General features: G+C 39.8%; 1 protein-coding gene and 1 long non-coding RNA gene across 6 annotated transcripts in view; both read left to right on the top strand.

Moving 5' to 3' along the window:
• The window catches only part of LOC141798930 (IQ motif and SEC7 domain-containing protein 1-like), a 194,098-nt gene that overhangs the window by 48,476 nt on the left and 124,498 nt on the right, over window positions 1–21,124 (top strand). The gene's annotated exons all lie outside the window — the stretch shown is intronic.
• On the top strand, window positions 10,129–17,072 carry LOC141798933 (uncharacterized). The gene is made up of 2 exons (XR_012599210.1): window positions 10,129–15,645; window positions 15,699–17,072. It is a non-coding gene; the product is annotated as an uncharacterized LOC141798933 (long non-coding RNA).

Raw genomic sequence — 21,124 nt, 5'->3', positions numbered from 1 at the left:
AAAAAGGTAAAATCACCACTGTAGATGCAACCAGTTTGATGTCTTAACCTCTAAAATCCGTGCGTGTCTTTCTGACGTAGGTTGTGAAAGGGTTTGTACGTTCATTTTTACGTTGTCGGTCTCATAATCCCGCGTCAGTCCAGGGTTTATAAAAACAGAGAGGTCTCTTTTCATCTCTTCAAACTGTGACAGTTTTAAAATCACACGTTTTAAATGCAGTGAGGAGCTGGTTTTGCTTCTGCGTGTGTGTGTATGTGTGTGTGTGTGTGTGAGAGGGCTGAGAGGGGATGAGTCACCAGCAGAGGAGGGCGATTTTTAGAGGGTGTTATGCATAAATACACACACATACACACAGATCTGAGAGGATTCACCAGATGACTAACACACTGCTGATGGAGGTTTGAGTTAATCTGACCTCGTTCAGATCCGGAGCTTTCATTTGGAACCAACAACACATAAACAACAACAACAACAACAACTAGGACAACAGCAACGAGCAGAAGAAGAAGAAGAAGAAGAAGAAGAAGAAGAAGAAGAGTGTGTTAATGAATAAATCTCTTTAACACAGAATGTTCTGAGAACGCGCAGACATCTGGACGCTGAGTTTACACTTTGATTTCACACCCTGACACATACATTATGCATTAAGCTGTGTCACTCACAGCGTCGTCAGGGAACAGAGACAGACTGAGCTGTGCTTAATGTCGAAGGCAGCACAAAACACACTCTTTAAAGTCTAAAGAGAGGAGGCAGACGCACAAACGTTCACTTGTATAAGCAAGAGAAACACATCACCCAGAAGAAACCCAGGGAATGTGGAAAGAAGTCAGTCAAACAGTGGATTGAAGGCATAGATCCAGAGAAGTAAGATCAATCAGATGAATACAGCAGAAGTTTTACAGGTAAAATTGAGATTAACCTTTAAAGAGAACAATCCACTCCGTATGGCTCCAACGCCCAGATTGAAAAATGTCGGTGAAAACAGGAACAAAAAGACAAATGTTGGCAGGATTCCTTTTTTTCAGCACAAAAATGAATAATGTAGCACAAAAAGTACCAACGCTGGAAGTTCAGACTGAGCGTGTGCAGATTTCTAAACATCTCCATGTTCATACATTGTCCAGATCCTCAGGTCATCCCATGAGGGCCTCAAACACCAAGGTCTGCTCTCCACAGACCACAAGAAGGCTGGCCAATCAGTTAAGTGGGTTTGTGGAGCAGGTAGTCTTAAGCCCCGTTTCCACCAAGTGGTCAGTACAGTTTGGTACAGGTCAGATTGATAAAGCCTGATCCTGTTCACATTGCCAAAGCTAACCGTGCCCTTCTTGGTAGGTGGCGTGTACTGGATGCCAATAGCCACGTCATCTATGTAATACCATGACACAGTCTACCCCGCTAATAAATCCAACGAAGAAGAAGAACACAAGGTTTCGATTTGACCACAGTTTCACGCAGTTTGGTAACCCCATTCTCCAAACAAAAAGAAATTTATCTTCAAGAAGTTGACTGGGGTTGGATCAGTGTGTCTGGTACTATTGGTGTAACGGTACACAAAAATCACGGTTCAGTACGTACCTTGGTTTTGTCACGGTTCGGTACATTTTTGGTACAGTATGGAACAACGCGAAACCATTTGCTTGTTTATCATGTTTATCAAACCAAAAACTTGCCATTATACAGCGAGGGGGGAGGCTCTTCAAGCTCCGGTTGGTCGTTAGCAGCAGCCATGATGCACAATTCAGACACAAGCTCCTGTGGCTACGGAAGCTCTATTAAAGAGCCATGTGCAGCGGCTAAAGTAAATTTACTGTACTCATACAGCACTGTACTGAACCGAAAGGCCTTATGGAGCAGTTTGGCACGGATACATGTACAATTACACCCCTATCTGGTACCCCAACAGAAGGGGACCAAAAAGTCGGACGGTACAGGTCGATAATTTGGAGACTTGTCCTGGTTTTAGTCAAAGGAAACACCTTAAAATGCGTACCGTACCGAGACAAACCAAAGTGAACCACTTGGATTGGCTCTGTTGGTGGTAGCATTAGCAGAATACATGACCGCCAACTACAATGGAGCGAAACCAGAGCAAGTAGACATACTGGAAACGAGGCTCTAAAGAGATGACACCTGAAGTCGAAACGTCAAAGTAAAATGAAAAGTGTTAAGTTGGCGGGAGTGACGTCTCCTTACTGAGGTGGGTTGTCACCTCTTCCCTCAGCCCTAAAAACAGACAACCAAAGGGGAGAGGAAGATGAAGGGGGAGGGAGGAAGAGTAGCAATTGGGTTTTCTTTAAAAACACTCAGAGAGCTCAGAGAGTTCCGGAATGTTGTGACATCATAAAGGCAGAAAGCTCTCTGTGCTTGAGGTTGAACATTCTAGAACCTCATTGATGGAGCTGCAGCAGAAAGGCCGTGTAGAGCTTTGACATCATTTCTTAAAGAGACAGGAGCCAGATTATCTTTAACCCTTTAGCTCATGGTGCTCTCTGCAGCATTCAGCTGTTTAAAGTCATTTTCTCCTGAAGTCGGTGGTTTTTATGGTGGAACTGCAGATCAGCCTGTGTTTTAATTCTTCTTAGGGCGTGAACTAAAATGTTTCAGTTTATTTTGTTGAGAACGTTACAGACATGCATCAGACGTGTTTTAAAAAACATAAAAAGAAATAATTATTCTTAGAGTTATCAAAAATCCTAGTTTGATTCATTCTGACATTCAGTTCATACTGTTTGGTGTTGAAGGCTCAGGCTCATGGAGTCCAGTGAAGAGGACAGGTCTGAAACTGTATGAACAAAAAAAAGGTTTAAAAAAGGATCTGATTCTTATCATTAAGCTCGAGTCTTCTCAGCCGTTGGGTGCGTTTCAGCGTCCTGAGCGAGGCTGAACTATTTATTCCACCTGCTTACGACGCAGGAAACCCACACAGAGCCGTTCACAGGGTGAGTCAGACAGAGTTTGGGAAAACGGAGGTTTCTGCTGAAAGAGCGGAGACAGAGTTCAGCTCCAGGTTCAGAATGGAAACACGCTGGACGTGTGGTCGAGGTTATGGGGTTTAAACCAGCACGAAGATCATTTCACAGACAGATTCAGAGTGTGTCTGTCTGGGGTTTAAAAATCTGCACAGTGAGCCTGAACATCCTGTTGTTTTTCTTAAAGGGCTCAAAGCAAAAACAGAAATAAATTCAATAACAGACCTTTTTTGACAGACTTTATCAGTGGCGTGCACAGACTTTTTAAAAGGCAAAGTGACAGGAAAACAAGGCAAAAACCGGCCCCTAGGAGGCGCTCTAGAGCACATTTTGGCTCACTTTAGCACACATTATGACATAACAGTGCACTGTAGCATGCATTTAGGTAAAATGCAGCCATCCTATTTTTGCAGGACGGGGAGCTATGATGGAAAGAACAGTGTAGGGAAGATTGAGTGGGACAGGAAGTCGTGACCGGAAACTGACAAAAAAAACCCAGAGACTTTCAAAATAAAACAAACTGTGTCAAAATCAGTCCATATGTAGCTTGACTACAATAACAAATGGACATAATGAGCGGAGCCAGACCAGGAGTCAACAGGTTTGAGGTTTTACAGCCCATGGGAGCTCCTCGGTCTCCTGGGCTGCAGACCTACCTGGTGTATTTGAGGCGTAAGAGGTCGCTTTCCTACCCAGTTTGGCACCCAAGGAAAGGTTTGACTCAAGAGTGCACTTTAGCACATGTTTTGGCTCCTTGGGGAGGGACTTTCTGACACAGGTTTGCACTTCAGGGCCTGTTATTTAACAATTGGGCCTTGAGGGGAGATAATGGGCCCCCCCTGCCCCCCACAGTGGACACCACTGCAGATGACACTCTAATGTAAAATAAGGGTTTCTTACTTCATCCTTCAAGGTTGAAGATAGTTTTGCTGTCGATTCTGCAACATGTGTAACACATAGCAGTGCTACAGCTAGCATTAGCATAAAAAAGAAAAAAACTGTGAAAATTAAGAGTTCAAAACATAAAAAGGGTTTCATACCCTGTGTGGGGCTAATACCTTACCTTTATTGACCCAGTACGGACCAGTAGAAAGTTAAGGATAAGGCATATATGAGCCGAACAGGATCTCTGGTCCGTGCAGGACACAGGAGCCACCACACATCCACGGGAGTCGTCTGCAGGTTGGAGGTTCTCACTGGATTTCGAAGTAGCTCGATACTTCAGGAAAAAAAATTACTCCGAAAAACAGGAAAAAGTAATCTGAAAACAGAAAAAAAATTAATCATAAGAACAGAAATAATTATAACAAAAACAAACCAATAAAAAAAATATTAATCAGAAAAACAAAATTAGATACCACAAAAAATTACTCATAAAAACAGAAATCATTTTAACAAAAAACAAAACAAAAAAAATATTAATCAGAAAAACAAAATTAATTACCACAAAAAAATTACTCATAAAAACAGAAATAATTATAACAAAAAACAAACCAATAAAAAAATATTGATTAGAAAAACAAAATTTATTATCACAAAAAAAAAAACGAAGAATAAATTACTCTAAAACCCTGAGTTTTTTTTTTTTTCTTTAAGTGAATGCAATACGCTTCCATAGAAAGGAAACATTTATGAAAATAAATAAATAAATAAAATAAAAATAATAAGAATAAGAATTTTGATAATAATAATGATAAATCAGATTTTTATAGCACTTTCTAAACTCAAAAACTTAACAAACAAGAAAACAAAACTTACAAAAAAGAAGAAGAAGAAAAAAAAAAGAGAAAAAATAATAACCAAGTCAGAAAAGAACGCACATCAAAGCACATGAGAGGTCTCATTATTTTTACATTTTGTTCATTTTCAGATGGCAGAGTGGAGTAATGTGAAAATAGTCACACTTGTAAAAAATGAGCAGCAGGATCTGGTTTTACAGCAACTTGTGTAAAGAATATGTGAGCTGCAGTCAGATATTTCATAAAAAGAGAATTTCTCCGACTGGTGACAGAAAGTTTCCCAGTGTCACAGAGGCTTGGCTTCCCCATCATCATCCTCCTCTTCCTCCTCCTCCTCTTCCTCTGTCTTCTCCTCATTTTAAAGATTCACTCCTCCCCCAGGCGACAGGAGAGCGCTGCTTCAGGTCACTCCTTCACTCATGGATGTGTAAACACTGACACCTGGTGGCCGTGTGCAGAACTGCAGCAGACTTTAACTTGAGCTCCATCACCATTCTGTCTCTTCTTCTCCTCTCTCCTACTCCTGTCCTCCTCCTCCTCTCTTTCTCCTCTTTTGTCTCGTCTGTTTGTCTGTCCGTCTCTCAGAGAGGAGGAAGATGACGACATCGCCCATCAGTTCTGTTGCCCCGCCTCCGAGTGCAGTAGCCCCTCCTCTAGGTAACCAGGGGCGACGTGAGCCTGCGCTGCCCGACTCTGGCCTGGTAATCTGGGGGGCGGATCATGAACCCGTCCTCCCTCCTCCGTGGCTTCTCCGTCTCTTTTTCTCTCCTTTTGTCACAAACAGCAGAAAACTGAGGGTCGACCCCGCAGGGAGGGGAAGGGGGTGGGGAGAAAACACAAAATACAAGGAAGCCTGACGAATTTTCAAAATAAAAGCCTGCTTGTGAAGAAACTCACCAAGTAGATGACACCTTGTGCAAACTCTGAACAGAAAAACTCCCAGCTGGCATTGCTCTCCTGCTGCCGACTCCTTTTCTTCTCTTTCTTTGAACCGTGGGGACTTTCTGAGCGCTGGGACCATGGAAGTTGTTTTGCAGCTTTGAACCAATCAGATCCGGGTCAGCAGCAGCAGCAGCAGCAGCAGCAGCCGCGGCGGCGTGACCCACCTGGCGCCGTCAGCAGTGACTCAGCTGATCGTCAGCGGCGAGGCTGCGTTTTTGTGCATAACGGAGACTTTAACAGTTTTCCCGCCCTGTCCGAGCATGAAGCCATGACCCCGCTGCGTCCTGAGCACGCTGAGCACGCCGCCCGGAGGAGACAGAGTCTGCAGGGAGGAGGATCCACATGGACTCTGTCTCTGCAGGGCTGTGCCGTGTCTCAGCGAGTCCACGTCACCGAACTCTCCGAGCGAAGGATGAAGACTCTGACAGAGCTCTGTAGCTCCTCATGAGCAGCCGGAGGAGGCAGCGCCCTCTTCTGGTCAGCTGTTGAAATGTTCTCATGATTTGGTCTCCTCTCTCCTCTCTGTCTTTTTTAAGTCTCTCTGCTCCCAGGGTTCTCCTTACCACTCCTTCTCTCCTGCTTTCATCTCTCCTCTCACACACACACACACACACACACACACACACACACGGCTTCAGACGGAGTGTGAGCGTTTGAAAAGCGTCATCATAGAAGGTCGCAGGTAAATATTCAGAGAGGCGTTGACGACAAACAAGTAGATCACGCTAACCAGCTCGGTGCTAAGAGACCCAGTCAGGATCAACCAATCAACCATCTCCAAACAGTCTGCACATGCTCAGTCCATCCCCTCCACGGCCGGTGTCAGCGACTCTGTGAGAGTCACAGAGACAGAAACACATTAAGTGCTTCCCTTACACACACACACACACACACCCGTCCTGAGTGTGTTTACAGGCTGAGCGCTCAGCTCTGAGGCAGCGTCTCCAGCTCTCTGCACCTGGATTAAAGTGGATTAATTTAATCTGCCGTCCATGCTTCATAGATATGATAATCAGAGCGTAAAGAAGTGAAAGCTCCTCCGTCGGTCTTACACGCAGACCACGTCCACGTAGAAACGTGCAGGAAACACAAAACTGATCTCTAAAGTTTTAAAAAAAGACACTAACCAATAGAAAAACCACATTTTCACCCAAACTCCTGCACGACTCCCACTGCTGTCCTTTACGGCTGGGACGATACGCTTTACTCCTGATTCAAAAAATTAAAATCACATGTGAGTCAGTTTTTATGATTTATTCAGGGGACCTCACATCTCAGCTTTTACCCAACCCAGCCTATAAACAAAAACTAAAATATCAAAAGACATATTTGAAAGAGAAAATTTTTGAACAAAAAATCAGAATCCACAGACAAAGATACAATAAGTTTTTCTCCCACCTTGACTGTCTCTGTGTCCTCACTCATATGGAGGAGTTTAGTTTAAACTAAACCCCTCTTATATTTTTCATGAAGGGTTACTACGTGAAAAACAAGTTTACATTTTTAAACTTTTTCTTTCAAGCTTTGTTGGACCCCATCATCATTTTCATGGCCTTACTCTGACCAGAGGAAGCTTAAAACCGCTTCATTTATTGCTCCTTTTTTATAACGATAAGATTAATATTAAGCATGTTTAAGTTCTGCTTTTAACAAAAATCTAAAACACCAGAGCCTGTTGGCACAACCAGTCACTACACAAACAGGACCGTTAGCCTTAAGCCCAGTTTCCACCAAGTGGTCCGGTACGGATCAGTACAGTTTGGTATGTAGGCCATCTGAAATGCATTTTTATGCTTCAGTAATCGACCCAGATACAAACCTGATTGATCAAAATTGAAAGAGACCAGTTAAAAAGTTGCACAAATTTACATTTTAAAATAGAGTTTCAAATGCATTAATAATATTAATTAAAATAAAAAAATAATAATAATAATACTTTTTTTTTGTTTACAGAATGAAAAACAAACTTAAAGAGACCAATTAAAAACAAAACACAATGACTCAATGATTTTGGCATCAACAATTAAAAGCATTTCTAAAAAGATTATTTTTATTATTTTTATTTTTTTAATTTTTTTTATTATTATTATTATTATTTTTGTTTATTATTATTTTTAAAGACCTCGAGGGTTGTGGGATGTAAAAGTCCAGAGGTCGACCCAAGAACATTTCACTAGCCCTGATCCAGAAGATCTGATTGGCTGTTCATCATTTTTTACAATTTTTATTTCTTATTTATTTATTTATTTATTTATTTATTTAATTATTTAATTATTTAATTAATTAATTAATTAATTAATTATTTAACTTCTGATCAGCTGATGAACAGACCTTTTTTCTAATTTTTGCAATAAATTTTTTACTAATTTTTTTTGTTTTGTTTTTTTTTGTTTTGTTTTGTTTTTTTCTCACTTCAGTTTCTTGTTTGTTTGTTTTTTTGCATTTTAAAACTTTATTTAAAACCTTTTTAAGATCCAACAGAGCAAAATGAAAATTTGAGCAATTTCTCAACTGGTCTTAAAATTTTGATCATTTTTCCTGAAGAAATGAATTTTTGAACACCAAATGTTTTGGTATGGATCGGATCAGGAAAGCCTGATCCTGTTCGTGTTTCCACAGCCAACCGTGTCCTTCTTGGTAGGCGGCGTGTAAGCTGGACTTCATAAACACAACAGCGTGACTACGTAGCAGCACAACACAGTGTACCCTGTGAATTAATCCAACGAAGAAGAAAAATGTGACGGTTTCATTTCAACAGCAGTTTTAGTTTGGTGACGCCGTTTTCCAAACATAAAGAAATTTATCTTCAGGAAGTGGACTAGAGTGGACTCCACCAATCAACAGACTGAAGTGTTTCTAGCTCCTCCTTCTGGGGTTGGATTGGGTCTGGCACCCCAACAGAAGGGAACCAGAAAGTGGGACGGTACGGGTCGGTAATGTGGGATCTTTCCCTGTCTAAGTCAAAGGAAACGCCATAAATTGATCACAATCGAACCGCTTGGTGGAAACCGGGCTTTGACGGACCAGAACAGTACGGTTAGCGGTAGCGTTAGCCACATGCAGGAGCCAGAGCGAGTAGACATGTTGACTTTGATAGAAACTGATCAGATCGAGGTCCCAGTCTCTCATGTGGGCCCTTGGGAAACTGAACTCCTGACCCCAGCGTGAGAGCTCATTCAGATCCTGGTCTACATGTAACAAGCAGACTTTAAAGGACTCATCAGGACTCAGAGCTGCTTCAGAGTCTGTCGCTCCTGTAAACTCACTCAGATTCCCCCACAGAGAGGAAACCGAAGGAGGAAACCAAAGGAGGACGAGATGATGATGAAGGAACGACAGAACTCAAACAATCAAGTCCTTTCCTCATCTCTACATCTTCCTCCTTTCTTCCTCCTCCTCCTCTTCTCTTCTCCCTCTGTGTAAACCTGTCGCTCTGACCTCCTCCTGCTCCTCCTCTCGTCTCTCCTCTAATGAAAGCAAACATGAATGAAATATGCCCTCCTGATCCGTGCCAAGAGAATCAAAGGAGAGATGAAAAGCTCTGTCTCATTGCCAAGGAAGAAAGAAGGAGGTCTGATTCTCTCGAGGCAGAGCCAAGAAAAACTCCCGCTCAGAGAGGAAGTCGCGTTTTATGAGCAAATCAAAAACCACAACACATCCATCTGTGTTCACTTCCCTCTTTAGCTTCTACTCACTCGTTTAAAAAGCAATACGTGTGTTTCCACATCTGTCTGTGTGTGTGTGTGTGTGTGAGCTCATATCCAGTAAGGAGTTGGATCGTCAGGGGGCGACTTACAGACGTTTATCAGGAAGTACACAGGACTAATAAAACAGTGAGTCTAAACTGAGATGACAAATACTTTTTTTGTGCATCAAATGAGCAGCCAAAGTGGCACTGGGCACTTCCAGGCTCATTCCACCGAGTTTAAAACAGCTCATTGTCATAGAGTTACTTCAGGTATTTGCATTTTTACATTATTTTTCATCTTTTTAGAGTTCCATCAATTTGAAAAGTTTGGCCTAATTATTTAAAGTTTGTTCGGATCTTCACTTTTGCTGCGTTTGAAGTTAAACATGTGCTTCACAACTAGTGGAGAGCCAGCCAGGAGGCTGTAACGTGATAAACAGTGGTTACACAGACATGCACCTTCTGTGTCTTTTTTCTTATATTTCTTTAACTTGGACGAATATTTAAAAGAAAAGAGAAATTTCTCTGTTTTGCAGTCTTGTGTGAAGCTGGAAATTTCATCTGAAATGCAGTTTTCTACTTCAGTAATCAACGCAAGTACAGACCTGATAGGTTAAAATTTGAAGACCAGTTGAAAAATTGCACAAATTTAGATTTTAAAATAGAGTTTCAAATGCATTTTTATTATTATTATTATCATTATTATTATTATTATTATTAATATTATTATTATTATTGATAATAATAATAATAATAATACTTTTTTTTTTTTTAGAGAATGCAAAACAAACTTACGGAGACCAATTAAAAACAAAACACAATGACACAATAATTTAAGCATCAACAGTTAAAAGCATTTCTAAAAAGATGATTTTTGCACTGGTTTCAGTAAAGCAGTCATTATAAATTTCTCCAAAGATCCTGAGGGTTGTGGTAAAAAAAAAAAAAGTCCAGAGGCCGACCAAAAAATATTTCACTAGCCCTGAGCCAGAGAGTCTGATTGGCTGTCCGTCATTTTTTAAAACTTTTATTTATTTATCTATTTACTTAACTTTAGATCAGCTGATGAACAGACTATTTTTTCAAATTTTTGTGATAATTTTTTTACTCTTTTTGTTTTGTTTTGTTTTTGTCTCACTTCATTTTCCCTTTTTGTGCATTTTAAAACTCGACTTCAAAACTTTTAAAGATCCAACAGAGCAAAATGAAAATTAGAGCAGTTTCTCAACTGGTCTTAAAATTTTGATCAGGTTTGTTTGGTTTGTTTAAGACGGCCACATTTGGAAAGATTTTTCCTGAAGAAACAACTTTTTAAACACTAAATGTTTTCATTTAGATTATAACTCTGGTTTAAATTGTAAATAAAGCAAAATCAGTGAATACCCCATCTGGACCAGATGCAACATTTATGTGTACAAACCTTTAAGGCTGGACGTGACTATAGACTTTGTGAGTTGCCACAAAAACTGCTCCCCCTGGTGGCTGGCTGCAGTATAGGTCAAAAAATCCATCTCCCCAGTCATTCCAGATGGGCTGTGGTCAAACTTTAACAAATTAATCCACCTGGTAGAAATGTTTCTCACGTCTGATTGTTGTGGTGATTTGAAGATATCATTTGGCTGTCTTGGATCCAAGTCCTCTTTTTTCTGAAAAGTTTTGTTTTTATTAGTTATACGAGGTTAAAAACGAGGTTTTACGTCACGTTAAACGATGATTGACAGCTGATGTTCTCGTGTATTTTTTCAGGGATTGTAAAATATGTCAGGAGGTAGAGTCGGGAAGTAAATTTGCTGAAGCTCGACTTATTTTTCTGATATGTTTAATTTACATAAAGCAAACCTGTCGTGTATCCAGATCAAACCGGGACACAGGTCTTCTTTCTTTAAACCACAAACTAAACGACACTTCTTCACGATGAAAGACAATAAGTGTCTTCACTGCGTCAGTAAAGGATCAGACTTTTAGGACCCCTCTCTGTGATGGATGGTCCGTCAGTTTTACAGCGTCCACGTCCTGATGATGAGACTCCGCTCTGAGTCCGGACTGATGGAGAATCAGCTGAAACTGATGGAAACAGAAATTTAAGAGGCGATGTGAAACATTTCCTGTGTGGAGAGAGAAAGACGGATCAAAATGTCAGATCTTCCTGTTATCTTTGAGTGCGGGGAAATGATTTAAAGACTGAAGAGATCAGACCTTAATGTGCCGTCGTTTCTATTAATGTATTCTCTTTACAACTTGGCGATATCGGCAGGCTGCGTACGAGCTAACCTGTGTTTGGTTATCAGAGAGAAGAGCAGGATCCAGCTTCATCCGAGGAGTCTGAACCTGAGGGAGTCATGTTTTATTAACTTACTGAAGCTATTCCAGCTCTACAGGTTTGATTTGAGACTTTTTAACATAAAACCAATTTAAGATTTGTCGCTGCGACAATCAAAACACCTCCAAATAAAATCACTCTGACTGCTGCGCTAAATATTCTCTGTCAGACACTTCTTTGCACCCCAAGCTTAAAAACAGTGTTAAGATGCTATTTAGCATTTTAGCTTCTGTTTAGCCTGCCTAAATACCCTCTTTTTACTTTAGCGCACTTAGCTTTAGCTTCAGCCTTATGCACAAGATGCGAAAAGCAAAAGTTTCAATCAAAGACTAAATTCTCTTAATGGTTGTTTTGGAAAGTACAGAGGTTTCACAAACTGTTAGCAACATTTAGCATTAGCATTTAGCATCACATGCTTGTTTTAGTTGAAAATCTTAACATTTGCAAACATTTACTGCTGGAATATGATATTTGCCATTAACTGATTATGAATTTTTATCTAAAATTGCTGAAGTTAATTATTTTAGGGACTTTTTTCATCCCTTTTAACAAAAAAATGAACATTTAAATGGTAGAAAAGTCAGAATTTTAGATCTGTTTCCAGAATCAAAGTAACTAATATTAAAAATAAAGTAAAAACTCTGACTTTAATTGTAGGAAAAATAACATTTTTGTTTTTTAAAGTCTGAAAATCAGGTTATTTTAACACTTCATTGCCCTCATAGCTGTAAATTTGAGACTAAAGTATTCTTGTTTTGATATTTTAGCGTCCTTTTCACTTCCTGAAATGACTTTGGTGCAACTTCAAACATCACTTCTGGTCATAAATTCATATTTAAAATGAATTTAGAATCATACATCTAACTTTTTGTTTGTTTGTTTTTTATTTATTTAGTTTTTTTGTTGGTCATAATTTAAATATCTGGCTTCAGGAGCCATGAGTGACTGTCGATGAGACTTTGAATGAAATATCTTCCATCAGGATGTCATAAAGCTCTGATTTTGTCTTTATTTTCTCAGATTTGTCAGGTATATATTCAGCTGTTGTTGGGAGTGTTGGTGAAGGTTCCCCTCCTCATCAGCAGCTCTTCCCTCCTCTGCAGCTCGTTACCGGTTGTCAGGAGCGTCTTTAAACAGACAGACAGGTTGTGCTGCTGATAGAAGTCGTGTTCAGATGACTCACAGCGTACAGTCTCCAGTCGTCAGGGAGCTGCAGTTGTCTTGTTAGCGCTCGTCAGCGCTGTGATTACGGAGTCTGGTGTTGAACTTGTTTGTGTCGAAGCCTCCGTTACCTCTCAGCGTCTCTGTAGTCCCACTCCAGTTTGTCGCTCTCTGCTGCTGTGACCCACTTTCCCACAGCTCCAGATCACTTATTTCACAGACGAAGTTTTTATTCAGCGTTCAAACACAAGGACGGAGACGAGAGGGGAAGTTTTCAGGGACGCCTTCAGACTTCCTCATCAAAGAGAGGACGTGATGAGGGTTAGACAAAAAAAAAAAAACATGTTTTATTTGATTTGAGATTAGTTTTATTTTGTAATGAAGACTTCTCCTCCTGCTAACCTCTCCTTAAAGTCACCATCTGTGAGAAAAGAGACCAGTTAAAGTCGCTCTGCAGCATTTTATTAAAAGTAAACTTTATTTACAGTCAGTGCTTCTAACTGATAAAACTTTATGTTTCATCAAATCCATTTTCCTCCCTGTTAAAATGTGCTTATCTTAATGGATCAAGGGATAGACAGATGACCGGCCGAGCTGATTATCACCGCCGATATTTGGCATTTTGAAGCATATCGGCATCTGAAGTTTTAGTTAATTTACAGCCGATAAGAAATCAATTAAAAACTGTAATTTTGAAATACTGATTGGTTACACTCAGCCAATTTTGAAAACTTTATGTACTGTAGAAAACTTAAAGAAGTTTTTTTTTTTTTTAGTGTTCATTTAGCTTATAAAGATAGCAGCTGAGCCTGAGAGCTGTTTAAGGAACGTGCATAAAGGCGTTTAAACAAAGTTAAGAGTCAGAGTTTGTATTATCCAAACTTTTAACTGAAGTATTTTCACTTTTACTGTAAATGAATATCGGCTCCAAACGTCTGTTATCGACCTCCTTGACTAATAATTGGTATCAGTATCAGCCCTGAAAAAAAAACATATCAGTCTATCTCGAAACTTTACTTTACTACTTTAAAAAATACCTTCACTACCTTTTTAGACCTACAGAGGGCGCCTTTTTGCCTGCAAAGTGTGTTCTGAGACAATGATGTGAAAAGGTTCATGAGATACAGTCAGTGTTACTGACTTAAGCAACTTTATTGTGATATTTAGTGACTTTTCAGACCCTCCAGCGCAGGGTTATTTATTTATCTTTTTAAAGATTGCCAACTTGGCTCATGTACAAAGACAGGGCGTCGAATGCAAACAAAATGAATACGAGGTGACAAAATTTCACAAAGCTTAGACCAATTTAAAATTAAAAAAAAAAAAAATCAAAGAAAAGTTTAGGGTGGGCCTGTGTACCCTGGGCCCACCCATGATGCCACCCCTGCTCTAGTGACTTTTTTCACCTGTTTGACATCATTACCCAGCATGCATTGCAACCAAATAACAATGGCGGCCTACTACATATCAAAATGTACAAAAATGATCTGTAGCCTTTATGCTGCAGTTCCATCAATGAGGTTCTAGAATGTTCAACGTCAAGGACAGAGAGCTTCCAGCCCTTATGATGTCACAACATTCCAGAACTCTCTGAGCTCTCAGAGTGTTTTTAAAGGAAACTACAAACCCTTGGCTTCTTAATCAGCTCTGACTGCTTCATTATAATCACTGTTTAAACAACATTTTTAATCTCATTAACTTATATTTCTATATTTCTACACTCTACCCCCATAGTGTCTTTCCAAAATTTACAGGTCAAAAAAATCTATATTTTTCTCCCTCTGGTGTTTTGTTTTATTCAGCCTCTGTCTGTAAAACTTTTTTAGTTGCTGTCTCTTTAAGGCTCCCCGCTCCACAAACCCCCTTCCCTCTGATTGGCCCTAGCTTCTGGATGGAGCTTATGAGCAGACCTTGGTGTTTGAGGCCTGCCAGAAAGTCTCACGGAGATCTGGTGTTACTTTTAGAGCGGATTGTTTTGATTCGTAGAGGTTTAAAAAATCTGCACACGCTCAGTCTGAACTTTTTTTTTTTCTTCCACTAGACAATTATAGTAAGAATTAAAAACCGTCTCTCTCTCAGAGTTTGAGACAGAAATGATTTTCACAGCATCAGAAAAATGAAAGTGTCTTTCACACATGCAGTCCTGGGATTTTTGGAAAGTTTTCCCGGTCCCTGCTCCCAAATTTTCCTAAATTTAAGTTGCAAACAAAAGTGTGTGGAAAAAAGCCAAAACGTCCGCAGTTTTGTGCTCACCCTGAAAATTTCTGGAAGTTTTCCGGAGCCGTCTCCATGTGTGACTCCAGCTTTCAGAGAAAGCGTCTGACAGCTGGCGCTCTCTCTTCACAAACCTCCTCTTTAGTGAAACACATCCAGGAGGAAGAAACTGCTGAGCTGAACCTCAGCTGAACTGAGTGAGGAAGAGAATAGTCCGAGCTTTGTGTTCGACGGCCAAATCCCAACCTGGCTCCTGGCTCCTGGCTCCTGGCGCCTGGTGTTGACTGTACCTGTGATGGGATCCTGTCGACGCCTCTGATGAATGGTGGCATTCATCAGGAACCAGGAGCTTCGTCTTTGAGTTGGGAGGAGGGTTTTTCACAAACATACAGGAAGCAGAAAGTGTTTTTGAAGCTGGCCTCAGATTAACCCTGCGCTTCCTTCCTCCTCTGTTTGTCTGACGCTGGTTTCGGGCTCGGCTCTGATCTGTGTTTGCGATGTGACGAAGGTCTCTTCCTGTTAGCGGAGCGTGTTTTTAACTTCTGATTGGATGTGACGGTCGGACAAAGCTCTCTGAGGCGTCAGGATTTATGTGACAGAGGAAGACGACAGGCAGCAGTTTTAATCTGCAGTGTGTGTGTGAGTGTGTGTGTGTGTTGTGACAGGCAGGGGGCAGCGTTCAGTCTGATTCGTTTCACTCTAATGCCCTCTCTCCTCCTCCTCATGCTCTTTTCTCTGATTTCCTCTAATTTTCTCTGATAAATCAAACCGTGGTGGTGTGAGGAGGTTATTCTGGGTTTTAAAATCATTAGCATTAAGCTAAGTATATGTCTTGAAGTAGTTTGAAGCAGGGTATGCGTCCTCCCTCTGGCCATGCTCAGTTTTGGGTTCTCCCACACTTTCGTATTCATTTATTTCTTTCTCATTATTCCGTCTGGTCTTTGAGCCCTAATATGGCCCCTGAAGTGTACTCTAAAATTCAATATATTACAAAAATTGACCCCTAACATACCAAAATATGCTCTCTAGCGCCACCTAAACACACTAAAACATCTCCCAATGTCAGTTGGAATGTCATAGAGAGGTCAAAGCAATGTCAAAATGTTCGTCTCATTAAACATTAACCCTGACCTATCTCAAACAGGAAGCTGGCAATTTACCTTTCAAAAATAACATTTGGCCAAATTTTGGGCAAGAAACAAAAATTATCTTCTCCTAGGCCATTAATGGTATCGGCTTGAAATTCGCTCAGATGACAGAGTGGGCCCTGCTTTACAAACGCTCTGTATGAATTTGTTGTTTCTCAAACGGTTTTTTAATGACGAGCCCTCAAAGTCAGTGAATCCCAAAGAAGCCCTTTCAGCTCCCCCTATTAGAATGAATGGGAGAGGAGGATCCAGCTCCACATAAGCTGCTGCAGTTTGGTCTCTACACAAAAAAGTAAAAGTGGTACAGCTTTAAAAATGACATGGATGGATTCCTGACAAAATTTACCATAAAAATATCTTGTTTTTGGAGAGATATGGTGAAAATTGTGGCATCTATGAGGAGACGTTTCCAAACTTCAGTCAGTTTCACTCCTGAGAGGGCAGCAGTTGGTGATGATGTCACTCACTGATTAGGAGTTCCGTGCAGCTGGTCATGTGACTCACTGAAGGCGGGAAAATGGAATGCGTAACACACACATATTATAAAGGGATGAAACCTTGACAATGGAGGTGAAACCCACATGAGGGATGGGTGACAGCGAGGACCAGACCATTTTTATTTTATTATTTTTAGTCAGGTTAAGGAGTTCATTTCAGTTTTCTCAAGATCTAGACTCGTTTTTGCTCATATCCCAAGATAACAAATCTTGTTTTCCAGAGATAAGATTTCGATCAACATATGGTTTTTAAATTGCCAGATATTCAGGTTTAAAATATTTGCACATGCTCAGTCTGAACATCCAGCCTGGTTACTATACCCCTTCTTAAAATGTTTTTGAACCATTGATTTGTGAAGCACACCTTTGCCTTCGACACTGCAAAAAAAGAAAAGTTGAGAAAACTCAAAATTGTACGGCAACAAACTCAGCTCTTAAACTTAAACTTTTGACTTTTGCTTTTGAGTTTGCCATACTTACAATTTAAATTGTGTTTACTAAACTGGAAGTTGCACTAACTCCTGTTTTTACGTTTTAACAACTTGAAATCTTAACTTTTATCAATTGTCTGAAAGTTTTAATAACATATGAATTCACTTTATAACAACATAAATTTTATTTATTTGATTTATCCTTTCTGTATGTTGCTGTACAATCCCCAAAAAAGTATAAATAATTACAGATGCAACACAGACATCTAAAACATTTGTTTTATCTGAACTGTACAGTTATCTCATAAGGCCACATCTTCCAACATAGAAATGTGAGTTCACAGATATAATGCTCATTTCTAATGAGCTGTTACTTAAAAAATGAATTCTCAGTTAAGTCTTTTAAAGCAGACAGGTGGCTCAGTTTGTTGGGATAACTCAAAATGTTATATCAAATATCAATAATTCATATTTTTAGGTCATTTCAAATGGAAATGCTGTTTTAGGCCAGAATATGCAAGTTTGCTTTTTCACAGTGTAGTCTGCGTCTGCAGGTCCTAGAATTTAAAGCGTCAGTTTTACAGAGGAGATAGCGTGAAATAAGAAAGGAGAAGAATCTGGATTCATGAATCAAAGATCGTCTCGTAGCCTTGTCTTCTGTCGGCGCCTGCGTTCAGTTTCTGGAAACATGCCGGTGTGACAGATGATCCTGAATTGTGCACTATTTCTACAAACACACAACAAATAAATCAATCCAAAAAACACACCTGCAGAACTTTTAATCATATAGTTCAATTTTGTCAACATTTCATTTGTTTTGTTTTACTTTCACGCGCCTGATAATCAGACTCTGCAGCTCACAGGGCTGGCTTGTCTTTTCTTTTTTGTCATCTCAAACTGATATGATGCGTTCATGTGACACTTTAAAGTAGGAAATCTTAAATCAGACACAGCTGAACTGCAGTAACACGGACAAAAAGAGTGATTTTTGCTTGTTTTCCTTGATTTGAGCTCAGGCTCTTAATGAGAACAGTGTGACTGACCAGGTTGGCTTCATTTCAGGTGTTGGAGATGCTGAGAGAGGGATCACGTGTAGGACACACACACACACTCACAGAGGAACCCCCCCCCCTTCTGTCAGATTTCTTTACCTCCTCTCATCGGCTGTCTCCTCCCTCCGTCTCTCTGTCACGGTGTAAATACTCAGACATTCTTGGGTCGGTTGACTTTATTCTTCTGTAAATTATTTCAAAAAGAGATTGACCATGGATGATATACAATATATTATAAAAGTATGAAATACAAAAGAAATCTATTATCCACTGAAAACAGGAGAATGTACCTGATGATGATGATGATGATGATGATGATGATGATGAAGGTGATGGTTGTTACTGTGCGATGACAAACAACTGCTTTGATGGTCTTGATGATGTCATGACGATGACTGTGATCTAAGGTGATGATGATGATGATGATGATGATGGTGAATGATGAAGATAAATATTAAAATCTCCTATGATTCTAAAGAAACCGTCATGAAGCCGCCTGTTTTTCTTCTTCTTCTATGAAACCTTCATTTATTAATCCTTCACTCGTTAAACTTTTTTTAATCCAGGTAAGTCCCACTCAGTTCTGTGAGAAATCAGCTGAAGCATAAGCAGACAGAGAGACTGGATTCTACGGAAGCCCCAAAAGGTCATGGTTATTTTACATTTATTTTTTATTTATTTATCAATTTACTTTTCCCAGATAGGAGGACCATTTCAATTGTTTTCTCAAGATCTGGACTTATTTTTTCTTGTAGCCCAGGATAAAAAATCTTTCTTTCTTTTTTTTAATGATGGGAAGATAATTTTCTTTTTCATGATTAAGATCAACATACTGATTTGATTGTAAGATCACCAGAAATTTATCTGGGAAAAACAAGCTTAACTTTCTCAAAATCAAGACACAAATGATCTGGTTTTATATGTAAAAAAATAAGTTGCTATCTTGGAGAAAACAACTGTTTTTTTTTTAAATCAACTCAGTTTGACTATTTGAAATCAGACTTTAGATTGCTCTGGTACACAAGACGTAGAATACCTGAAGGCTTTCTTTCCAAACTCAGCTCAGACTTTAGGAACTACGAATGACACACAGTCCATCGAATAGAGGCTGATGATTCAAATCTTTAGGATTAAAAGAAAGGAGGGATTCTGGGATTTTGCTCAGAGTAGCTTGGAAGATCAAGAGACGAATTCCAGAATATTTACAATCTGAACTAAAATTAATATGAGTATTCCGGAATGTTGCATCTTTCCATGGAGACAAGCACTCTGGAATGTTCCCACACACCTGATTCAAATGATCAGCTCGTCATCAAGCTCTGCTCCAGCCTGATAACGAGCCATTCATTTGAATGAGGTGTGCTGGAGTGGAGTAACATCTATAACATGCAGGGCAGGGGTCCCCAGGACCAGGATTGAGAAACACTGTTTTAAAGGACCGCGTTGGAATACTACAAGAGGACACAGAATGGATTTTAGCGGCTGCTGCTGGTCCATTTGGTTTAAAACACAACACTGTTCTACAGCTGGGAAGGTAGGAGAGAAAAAAACTCACACCTGACAGTTGATAATGACAGCTTTTATACTCACAGCTGTTTATTTTAAATACGAAAAATGTAGCTCCCAGTCTGTCTTTATTTTGCTGTGTCAGAATCAAATGGAAGACGTTTCCAGATTTAATTTCACAGTAGCTTTATGAACTCAATACTGACCCCTCCTGGCAGAGTAAGGTTTTATATAGAAACAATGGCGAAGTAAAATACGGTGCTATTTATTGATGGAAATCATCATCATTATTGCCGTCTTTACTGCCCTGCTGGTGTGATTATATGCAAAAATGTTGTTTATGGTTGGGAGGGGGGGGTGGGGGGTCATACATGTTTCTCCAATCCCTCAGGGGGGGCTATAATGTTTTTTTGGACCCTTGGGGGGCAGTGTAAGGAAAAAATAAAGTCTTAATCACGTCCCAACTATACCCTGGTCCTATTTAAATAACGATCAGCCCCTGAGGAGAAGTAATCTGGAATTTTTGCCATGATTGTTTGTAGATTAAGAAAAGAATTCCAGAATCTTGGTCAGTTGGGTGTTAAAGAAAAAGCGAGGAAGGGTTCCGGAATGTTTTTGAAAATTTCTCTGAGGAAAGAGAAGTAGCCTGGAATGTTTACCATGATGACTTTAAAGATTTAGAAAGGTATTCCAGAATGTTGCCCAGAATGTTTTTTGTTTTAAGAGTATTCCAGAATCTTGGTTGACTGGATTTTAAAGAAAAACAGAAGAAAGGTTCCGGAATGTTTTTGAAAATTTCTCTGAGGATAATGAGTAGTAATCTAGAATGTTTACCATGATGACTTTGAAGATGAAGAGAGGTAATCCAGAGTGTTACCCTAAAAGTCTTTGTAGATTAAGAGGATTATTCCCAGATACTGTTTTAAATCTATGTTAAAGAATAATATTCTGTGATGTTACCCAGAATGCCTTTGTGGATTAAGATAAACGGCCATGTTCACAGAGGGATCCATGATGGTTGAAGGAAATGTGAAGTAGTCTGATTGGTCGAGGCTAATGTTAGTGGGCGGAGTTAATTAACACTAAATATTCTGAGACTTTAAAACTCCAAAGGGATTTTGAATAAAAGCTATAAAAGAAGAAGAAGTTTACTGATGTCGCTGCACAGCTGGGAAAAAAAAGCAAAAGCTTCTGTTGAAATATTTCTCTGAACAACCAAAGTAAAAACTGTTGTTCTGCCCCATATTTGGTGCAAACGTCCAATCAGATGAGTCTATGTTTAGAAAATGAGAGTCAGCACGTCTCCTCACACAAACTGTCACGTTATGTCACATTCACGCCTCCAATCTGGCCGAGTGAAGCCAGGTCAAGGGGAGGCGACATGAAAGAGCGAGCGAAGGATAATTCGATTAAAGTCTTAGAGAGTGAGAAAAGCAGGAGGAGGAAGTGGAAAAGGA

This window comes from Halichoeres trimaculatus, unplaced genomic scaffold, assembly GCF_033239565.1.
Source record: "Halichoeres trimaculatus isolate MK-OKI-2021-1 unplaced genomic scaffold, fHalTri1.1 fHalTri1_scaffold_11, whole genome shotgun sequence".
NCBI classification, from domain to species: domain Eukaryota; kingdom Metazoa; phylum Chordata; class Actinopteri; order Labriformes; family Labridae; genus Halichoeres; species Halichoeres trimaculatus.
This window is presented reverse-complemented; position numbering and strand designations above follow the sequence as displayed.